Below are 11,357 nucleotides of genomic sequence, written 5' to 3' on the forward strand. Positions count from 1 at the left end.
AGATAGGAAAAGACTGACTCACAATAGTAAAAACAATTGCTATTGTACTAATAAAAATAAAAGCCAATTCCACACTTGTAAATGACGCATTTTGTACCAGCCTTTGACTCCTAATAGAAAAGTTATTCACAGATGACATTCATAGGCAGCTCTAATTAAAAAAAAGAGGTCTTCAGCGTCAATTAAAAGCATTGATCTTGATCTCTATTTGTCATTTGTGAAGGCTTTGTCTTTTGTCATATCAGAATGTCTGAAAGACAGGATATTAAAAGAGGAATAAATGGGACGTCTGCTAACTACTAAAACGTGAAATCGACAGGCTACCACACATTTTGTTACTTCCAGCCTCCATCCCATCAGTGAAACAGACACTTAGAGACAGACAATTAGAGAATATTGCAACAGTCTTCTGAGTAATTTGCACTGGCCTGCATAATTGGCTCCAGAAGTTGCCTCTTCTCCTAAATTGTTTGTGAGAAAAAAAAAAAAAAAACACTGGATGACAATTGGTGCTCAGATCTGTTTGATTTCTAATTATGTCCATACTATTTTGACTGAAAGGAGAGCATGAATACTAAACAAGAGCCACCGGAGGCATTTTCAACTAAAGGCTACATCCGGTGTGACGATGCAGACAGAGACTCAGACACGAATGTAGACTCAGACACACAAACGAACACAAACACAAACACACAGGACAGAGACGTTCTGCTGCAGTGGCCAAGCAATGCAACCAACAGCTTATGATTCTCAGGATTTTCTTCTCTATTTCTGGTCCAGCGACAGCCCTCCAAGACGCCTCCTGGCACTCCAGCTGGCTGGTCAGCTATTGTGCTGGAGAATTGGCCACGAGGCTCCTATTAGGTGTGGGATATAGTCGGGGTTTCGTCCTAAACTGCGGGCCTCCAAGGTAACTGCTGAACCGCTCGAAATCATGGCCTCTGATACCGCAGAGGTATCATGAGATATAGTAGCAGACTGAGGCAGAGGCAGGCAGACAGCAAGAGAGAGGCAGATGGACACACACACACATACACACACACACACACACACACACACACACACACACACACACACACACACGCACACACACACACACTCACACAGACTGTGGCCACACTGCTGTGACTGTGAGTGAGAGCGTGACTGTGACAGTTCTGCTGTAGGGTTATCAGTGGCCTACAGAGCATGCCCACACACACACACACACACACACACGCAGATACTACAGACACACAAACACAGACGCATCGCCGCATGCCGACCAATACAGTCCTTAGGGCTCTCCAGTCACTGCTATGTACAGTCAGAGTTTGACAGGAGCAGCCTTCGCCTTTTCCTTGCCTGCCATCATTCCTCCTCAGCATCCTTTATTCACCGTCTTGTACCTCTTTGCGCCCTCCTTCCTTCCCTCCTTCATCCACACATCTCCTCTACCCCTTATCTCACACCCCGCCTCCACCTCCCCATCCTCGGGATCCATATTATCCTCTTAAGTAAAATAGCCCAATCATTCTTCCCCCGTCACCAGAAACTATATTGCTGAGGTCATACAGATGAGCTGCAAGCGCACAGGCGTGTGCCGTGGGTGCTTGCACGAGTGCTAGCGAGGCAAATATGGGTGTCATCATCTGAGAGATCATACTGCGCGAGTGTGAGTGTCTGTCTGGCTCCCTCCCTTAGATTTTTTTTTTCCTCTCTCTCCATCTCCTCCTCCTCCTCCTCCTCTCTCTCCTTTTTCTCTCTGCAATAACACTTTCACACTCCCTTCCCTTCTCCACTGGGAGACAAACATTAAAGAGCTTTCTCATAATGAGGGAAACTACAGAGAAAAGACCTAAACTACACACACACACACACACACCCACACACAAGCACATGCACGCACCCACGCACATGCACACTCACACCCATGCCTGCATACACACGTGCATGTGTGCGTGTGTGCGTGTATGCCTGTTCACCCACACGCACAGAAACGTGTACACATGTCCCATAGTTACGTAAAGGTTACGTAAAGGCATGAATATTAAAAGGAATGTTAGTGCTTGGCTGTCATTAGAAGTGTGTGCAGAGTTATGTGTGTGTATGCGTTCATGTGTCTCACTGAGTGTCTGACCGTCATTAAAATACCTCATATTTTATGAAAGAGCTGGATAGAGGAGATCCTAGCACGATTAATTAGAGCTGGTAATGTAGGGATAGGAACTCCTGTCAAACTATGAAGTTACAGGCTAGCTCATCCTTGGCTGTACTGTAGACTTACTGTCCATGAAACACCTAAACTAGACCTGAATTATCACTATCATAATTTTGTTTCGGTTAATAAACCCTGATCATTTAAAGTTTAGATTGGTAAGCCAGTTAGAAAATGAGCTAGAGAAAATCAGAAAAAAAAAGAAGATGAAGACACTGTTAAAGAGAAAACACTAATTACCTGTGAAATATTTAAATCTTGAATTCATGGTATAGGTTTCACTCTAAGGTAAGCTGCATAAAAAGTGTCTTCTCGAGCGCGCATATTTTACTAATTTAATGTTTTAACAATATAACGTTTATAGTGTAAATTTATTATATGCAGTATCGTGAGTGTCACCCAATTGTAAAGTGCCTGAAAACTAGGCCCTCAGTGAAGCGCAATCTCATACTAATCCAAAGGTATGATAGTATAATATTTACATTCATCGTGTTGTTCACTGTAGCACTGTGGAGTGTAATCTAGGGACGCACTTCTTTTTCCCTTTTGGGAGCCGCAGCCAGCGTGTAAGAAATAATACAAACAGACACTTTGGCAGCGTTACTCTGGTTCTTTCACAGCTCCTGGTATGTGCTCTTACAAAGCTCCTCTACCTACTGACACTGGCCAAGGCAAAGTATAACAGAGGGTTAATGGGGTTCAGGTGCTGCTCGCCATCTCATCGGGGCGCCCCTCATCTCTTTCCACCTTCCAACCAACGCTTGAACTTGCCCCCACCTGCCACATCCACCTCATCACCAACCAGAGTTCATACTGTCCCACAATGCCACAGAGCAGCCAGCGTGAGCAGTGGAACTGAGGGAAATAAATTCAACAGAAAAAAGCCGAAAAGAGCAGATTTAATGGCATTTATGGCTATAACTTTTGTTGATGTGAGCCCTTATCATGACTTTTGACCCTTGCAAGTGCACAGTAGCTGCTGCGGTTTGCCTGTGCAGGGCAACATTGCTTGGGCACCTTTTTATTCACCCCTACATCACTGCTTGCAGTCTGCGGTTACTGAGACAAATTTAGCCAAGTGCAGCCCATCCTGACTAAGGTTATTGGACAGGTCTCTAACAGTCATCGATCAGTATTTTGCCATGATAATGTCTATTCTTTGCTATTGCTTTACTTTGTGTAAAATCATACCAAGGATTCATACTAAAAGGATATATGCTCATTTTAGAAAAATATGGCTATTTTAGCTTGGATACTGAAAAATAGAAGGCACTACAATAGGGCAAAAGCTCTACTAATGCTGAGCAATTCTCCTGCTTCCGACTACACCCAAAGAAATCATTCTTATCACTAAAATTTCAAGACAAATTGATTTCTTGACCCTGCAAACATCCCCTTTGGTTCGGAATCAAATAGTTTCATAGCTACTGCTAAAAAAAGGACATCTAATGGTGGAAATCCCAGACCTGGATCACCACCAAAATCTCATCAATTGTTCCTTGGCCCAAAGCCCGCCTGTCTTCCAAAGTTCAAGAAAATCTGTTCATAGATTATTGAGATATTCTGCAAAAACAACAGGCAGACAAACAAACTAACAGGGGGAGAAAACATCCATCTCAAAATGTCCTTGGCAGGAGCAGGAAAACATCAACGAAAAACAGATGATTTCATCTTCAAAAACATGACTGTTTTATAAGCAAAGGTCTTAAGATGACTCATTGCTTCATTAGTAACTCATAATATGCTTTGCTTTTATGCCAGCAATATTTGTGTAAGAGCAGATGTCAGTTTTCATACACATGCATGAACCAAAAACAAGATTACTGTATATATTTTTTCTGCCAGTGATTTTGTTTTATAAACAACAAAGACACATGAATATCTAAGCAGTTAATATATATTCCAGCAAAAGTCAGAGGTCAACAATGTGTGCAGTCCTGTTGTTTCGCAGTGAAATGTCATATTAATTTATCCTCCATGGTTAGTGTTTCCAGAAAGCATCTTGGCATGAGCGTCATTTCTGTCCAAAGAACTTTCAGTGGGACAAAGATGATATTTAATGCTAAGATGCTTTTTGGAAACAGAGCCAAGGACCCTAGGGAAACCAGAAGTTGCACTAAGCGGATTATCATGGTTAATTAAAGAAAATGAAAGTCCACTCCAGTGCAGACGAACCTAGCTCAGCCCTGTCGAGATCGAGATCAAGTGGAAGCAGGTGTTCGGCGTCGATACATTTTATTTACACCTGCGCTGTTTGAGCATGAAAGAGAGGCAGGGAGACGGTGTGTAAATGTGTGTGTGAAAGAGCGAGTTAAAGAGGGTGGAGCGGAGGGAAAGGGGGAGAGTATACAGTTCGCCATGTGTTTTCGTATGTGTGTGTGTATGAGAGAGAGACCGAGAGGAGTGTGTTATGGCTGTCGGAGGTGTAATAACAGTGATCATACTGGAGGGAAAAGAAGGACAGGTATCAGAAATGGCAGCTCAAAGAAGCAGACCCAAGGGGGCTATTTGAATTGTCAACACTCACAAGATAACTGGTAAAGCAGAATTTGTGTGTGTGTGTGTGTGTGTGTGTGTGTGTGTGTGTGTGTGTGTGTGTAGGCTACGTATGAGGATGTGGAAGTGTTTTAATGAGGGCCATTATTTGAACAACAGAAGGCGCACACTCAGTCTACATGCAGAGCTCTGGACATGCTAATGCTGCATTTACATTGCGACATTAAAAAAAGCCCTTCTGGGTTGGAATTAGCTGAACAGAACAGCACATTCTGCTCTGCTGAGTCTGCTCCGCTGTGCAGTTTTAACAAGTTTGCAGTGTATTTATTCAATTCAACAACTGGGTATTCGCAACCCGCTAACCTCTTGTGAAGTCTCAGAGTAATTGTACTTATAATTGCAAATTTTATGTCATAAGAGGGTTTTTTTTTGCTGTGTTTGAGAAATGAAGGGTTGGGGCTGGTGCAACATTTGGTTCGGATTTGGATGGCTTAAAATATTTGAAGTGATTTACCACAGCGTCTTCTGCTGCTGCAGTCAAAATCAGCAATGCCACAATCTCCCATCGTCTCTCATCATCTTGAGAATGAATGAAATTCATTTTGCCATCAACTGTCCACATGTGGCGCAAGTATATAGAGAGATATGGCTATGGAGGCAGAAACAGCGGGGGACAGGCAGAAGAAGAATGTCCTGTGGAGTGATGGATTGAAAAAGGAAAATAAAAATGAGGGCAAACACAGCAGACTCCCAAAAGTATTTTCAACTAGGTTTAACACCCTCTCAAAACCCTCAAAAACACCTACATAATCCCGGTGCTCCTAATCAGAGGAATAACCAAATCAATGTTACCTTCTTGCTGATGCGTTTTATCACTCTGTATTACTAAAAAAGTGACAGGGGATGTTCAGATTTCAATATGCAGATTCAGGATTCAGGATTTGACCGCACTATCCAACACTATCTAGTCAGAGGAAATAAGTCTGGAGCAGTGGAGATGCTACAGAGGGCAGAGGGCAAAAACCATCTTGCAAAATACTTGTCAACACAGCTATTTATTATCTCATAGCACTATTAAAAATATATGTGTTGAAGTGGCACTTTTGCCTGTGTTATTTGTCTTCAAACACTTCAGCCCACAATATTCCTTATGTTTGCATTGATTGCATTGGTCTGTAAGCACATATATTTCAGATTGTATTAAATGCTATGTTACATTAATGAGCGAGTGACGTAGTTGGTGACTACAGCTGTATGTCACAGGGAGGGAAGGCTGATGGGGCATGCTGTGTAAATGCAAATACTAGCTGAAGCACCAGAAGATGCAATGAGTTGGTCAGAAAAGCTGCCTCAATGCATATTTTATACCGTGTGAAGTGGTAATAAACGGCTGTGTTGACAAGTATTTTGCATGACAGTTTTTGTCCCGTTGACCTTTCATAAGGCCTCGTATAGACTGCCAGCCCAAATCACATTGTTGGCATATCTAGAGTGCAGTCAGATTGATTTTATCAAGTCTGAACAGCGAAAATAAATAAATAAATAAATAATAAAAAATGAAAACATATGGAAATTGATTTTTTTGCCGAACAGATTTAAGCCACATTTGCAGGCGGACTGAAATGTGATTCATTCACTCCAGCCACTCAAACTGTCCTTAACACCACTCGCAACATGACACATCACAGAGGTCGTGACGTATGACAGAGCCCCAGAAATGAAACAGCGGAGAGCCCAGGTGACAAAACATCACAGGGCGTTTCAACGAGCTCCGTCACTGCTGTTACCTGATGCGAAGGAGGAATTCTGCATCGCAACTTGAATAACAGAATGACGCAAAGGCAAACAAGATGCGTGTCCCTTCTGCGGCTTTTTCTGTTTTGCATCCACATCTGAAAAACAGGCTCTTGGTTATTGTACATGCACACGCCCACGTTGTTACCCACGGCAACCGGTGTAGAGAAGCTTAACAGTGTCTGAACACAAATACAACCTGATCACTTGCAAATGTGTGTGTGGACATTCGATCCTAATAATCGGATTTCAGAGACAAGTCACATTTGCACAGTCTTAACAAAGGCAAAGACACAATGCGGTGGAATCACTAAGTGCTGGGACCCACAAGTGAAACTGAGACACCAAACGCCGAGCTCATGAACTGTGAACACTCCCTGCCTCCAGGTTGTGTGTGTTGTTGTGGCCCTGCTCCCACCACTGTTAATGATAATGTCACCGGTGACGGGTGTAAGGTTTCTCCTTTATGTGTGTTGTTTGTGAATGTGTTGTGTAAGCATTTGTGCATGGTCACCTATCACACCTGTGTGTGTTACTGTCTGTGTGTGTTTGCGTAAGTGTAATGGAGAGGGGTTTGTGTAACAGTGTCTGTGCTTGTGTGTAGTGCCGTGTGTGTGTGTGTGTGTGTGTGTGTGTGTGTGCGGCGTGCGTAACCAGAGGTGACCCAGTGGTGTCCCTGCTGGTCCGGAGCAGGGATAACACCCTCTGGAGGCGACACTCATTAATCATCCCATTCAAACACAGCGAGCACAATCCATCCTCCCTTCCTCTCCTTCCCTCCTCCTCCTTTCCTCTCCTCTCCTCCACTCCGCAGCACCACCACCACTCTGTAATGGGGTCACTGCTCCCATTTAACAGAGACAGACAGAGAAGAGAGAAAGAAGGAGGAAAGGGATGGAAGGAGAGAGGAGGAGGGAGGGAGGGAGGGGGGATAATAAAAACGAAGTGAGATTAAATAAGAAGTAACGAATGGGGAAGGACGGTGATGGCGAGAAAGAAATAATAAAAAGAGGGGTGGGTGGGGGGGTTGCAGGGAGGAAGGAAAGAAATAATTACAGAGGGAGGTGTTTGAAAGTAGGAGCGATTAAGAGGAGAGAGAGGGGTGATGGGGGGGGAGAATAAGTAAGGAGGGAGATATGGGGTAAAAAAAAAAAAAATAGAAGGAAAAATAGCAAGAATCTCTCCCCCCGATTAATGTCGGGCGGGAGAGAAGCAAAACATTGTGTTCTTTGGAAATGTGGAGAGGAATCTTTGGAATATGCCAGTGAGGGGAAGAGAACCCAGCGCTAATTATGTGGCTGTGTGTGTGTGTGTGTGTGTGTGTGTGTGAGTGTGAGTGTGTGATTCATTCTTGTGCTGGAGGACAAGTATGTGTACATACCAGCACTCATACACATGCACAAAGGGTGGTGGAGAGGCGCACACACACACACACACACACACACACACACACACACACACACACACACAAACACACGCGAGCGAGCGATGCCATGGGGACCTGGGCTGAACTAGGTTCCTCCTCCTGCTGCATTATTCTCTTTGGAATGTTGTTTTTATTTCCTGGTGCTAAAGCGCGGTGCATCGCCCCGGGTTACGCGCCATCACACTCCGGAGAACTTCACTCATCATCGTCCCAGAACCACTTTCTAGAAAACAGCCTTTGACAGATGTCCCATCCAGTAGAAAGGGAAACTGGATGCCAAAACAGCCGAGCTTGACAAGGAGTGTCATTCTCTCCCTCTCTCTCCCTCTCTGTCTCTCTTTCTCTTTGCTGTGCACAACACCCTCACAACTCACACCCATTCTGTTCCTGGTGGACGGCAGCCCAAAGATGTTGACATCCGACCGCGTCTCAGCGTGAGACAGCGGTTACATCAAAGCCTCGTCCAGACGACAAACTGCAACAGGAGCCAAAGGAGGAACGCGGCTGTTTCTGTGTCACAGTGATTCCTGCCCTCTCGCGTGCCAAGCCAACCCAGAGCCGAGGGGTCTGGGCATTGGTGTCGACTTAAAGCTCTGTCTGCCAGAGATGTAGTAGCTAATTTATATAAGAATGGGAGGGAGATTAAGACCACTGAGGGTATTATGGATTTGTGGAATTAAGCATAATGGATTTCATGTAGGGTTTTATTTTACCAGTTCCTGTCTGATAGAGGTATGCAGTCTGAGAGATTTTATTCATTTTATTCATTCTAGGGCTGGAGGATTGGCATGTGAATGTACCAGCACGCTTATTCAAATCACACACACACATACATACACACACACATGCACACATTTCTATGTGCTTATAGAGGAAAATTGGGGTGTTGCCTACTCACACTGAGGCAGAGCCCCCACAGTGCCTGAACTATAATGCCTTTTGTCATCCTCAAGTGTATATGTATAAAGATTTTGTACTTCTATTTCACACTGCTCTGGTTTTTGAAACAGGGCTTGGCTGAAATCGACAAAACTGCAAACAAACAAAACTTGCTGGAAAAAATGATACAGCAACTGTTGTCTTATCTGAGACAAACTGGAACAAGCAGGAATGAAATGTGTTTTTTTTTTTTTTTTTTTTTTTTCCTCTGCAGACTGAAACAAAACTGCTCCTCCTGGACAGGCTTTGAAGAAAAAAAAAAAACTAATTGTGGAAGTATGGCTATTGAGTCAATAGTGCAACACTTTTCAGTGCCTCTGTTTGGTAAATGCATGTGTGGAGATGTTCTTGAGTTGCGGAGGGGTAGACATATGCAGTTTCATTTCAATGGGGATCTCCGTCAATTTATGAATTTCCAGTCTGTGAGAACATTGCATGTCAATTTGAGAAAAATGGATGCCAAAAAGAAGAAGAAACTCTGGATCTGCAAGGGGGAATGCCAAAAGTATATGCAGCAGTTTGCTTAAGAAGTAAATAAACACTCTTATATTGATTCTATTCTAACTGTAAACATCAAAAAGAGATTTGTTTTCCACTATTTTTTGTGTGCTCTGACATCAAATGAAATCGGAGCTAAACTGGAGCTCCGAAATTGTACGCTGCAAAAAGTCTTCATCTCCATCAAGGCGTTTAGTCTCACGACATATCAGTAGCCACTTTTTGATCTCGCCCCTGCTGTTTTTTTTCTCTCCTTTTCTTAAAACAAGTGAAAACATCTCCAGTGGGATGAGATAATCCCACTTGTTTCCAATGCAGTTTCACTGGTCTCAGTATTTTTTTTTCTGGGAACATGTATTAATATGTTGAAACAAGGTAGAATAAGGCAAACCAGCCCTATAGTATCGAGAAAATCACACATGATTCAACGAAATTCCTGAAATAAGCTTATTATCTTGGAAATAAGTGGATTTATCTCTTCCCAGTGGCAGAAATTTCCCCTTGTTTTCACAAAGATAAGATTTCAAGAATGCACAGCAGACTAAAAGAATTGTCAAGATGGAGAATTTTTTTTTTTTTTTTTGGGAATGTTTCTGAATTTTCCAACGTGTAAATCCAAGTTTGCTGACCATCGAATGCAGCAATAGATGTTTGTCATACATGGAATAATATTGGTGTTGGGATGGGGGGCGAGTGGAAGCAGGGGGCCCAGAGTTACCTCCTGTGCAAACTGTGCATGCCAAACACATCGATACAAGTGCAATCACACTTCAAATTTCAGAGCGACACTTCGAAGGAGAGAGGCAAAGACGCTCTCTGTTATCTCTGTCAACGGGTGCCTTCCCTTGGCTCGCGCTGCGCTCGTGTTTCCCACCAGATAAATTTGTTGCTCCCAACACTGGTGCAAGACACGGCGACGGAAGGAGATTAAGGCGGACTTAAGTTTATCGTAAATGATGTGCAAAGTCGACAGTTGTGTGGTATATGTGGCCCACTGCCTCTCCACGCTGAAACCCCCCCCGGCTGGTTTATTTAGGAGTTGGTGCGAGCTATACATTAGCAGCCACCAGGCAGGCAATCCACCGCTGTGTTAGGCCCTAATCCTCCACTCAGGCTTCCTGACAGGAGAAACGAAAACCAGTAAACAGCAGAAAGATGGGAGACACGTCCGCGAATCGGAATTTATGGTGGGATCATCACTGTCTTGTACCTGTTTCTGAGAGACACTGATACTTTTCTTTTGCTTTTTTTCCCCCCTCCATTCTATCCCTGGTCCGCCCCATCTGCCTGTCACACGGCTTGTGTCTTTTTCCTTACCTCTCTCTCACTCTCTAGACTACCTGTTTTTTTTTCTTCTATCGCTCTCTCATACACAAAGACAAACAAACACACACATACAATACTCCTGCACAAAGCTTGTATTGCTGTTAGTAATGTGATGCTTTCAACGTCAACCAGGCCCCCTCCCTGCCATCTTAGTGTCTCCATACCAGCTTACTGTAATAGCAGAATGACAGAATAACAGACACACATCAGCTTACTACAATAACACCTAGCCAACATGCAGAATAATCCGCCACTTGGTTTCACAACACTGTAAATAAGCATTATCATGCTACAGTAGAAGCCATGGATTGGAAACCTTTATCTTCTGACCGTAACTGTTTACCATTCACATATTCCAGTTTGCGTCTCTTTGCAGGGATCATGTGGGTGGCATTGTATGCCAGACAGCAGACACAAAGCAAGGGCACAAATGCACGCTTTCAGTCACAAAATATTGTACTGTGTGCTCTCCTTTTCACACACACACACACACACACACACACACATACACACAAAGACACAGGCACACTTGTACTTAGCCGTCTTTCCTCTGTCTCTCTGTCTCGCTCTGCCTCTCTCTTTTGCTCTCACACACAAATTAGCAAGTTCTCCAGCAGCCTTAAGCCTGGAAACACCCGCTCGCTGATCTTTCCCCTTTTCTTTTTCATCTCCTCACATCCT

Source organism: Myripristis murdjan, chromosome 22 (genome assembly GCF_902150065.1).
Source record: "Myripristis murdjan chromosome 22, fMyrMur1.1, whole genome shotgun sequence".
In the NCBI taxonomy this organism is placed as follows: domain Eukaryota; kingdom Metazoa; phylum Chordata; class Actinopteri; order Holocentriformes; family Holocentridae; genus Myripristis; species Myripristis murdjan.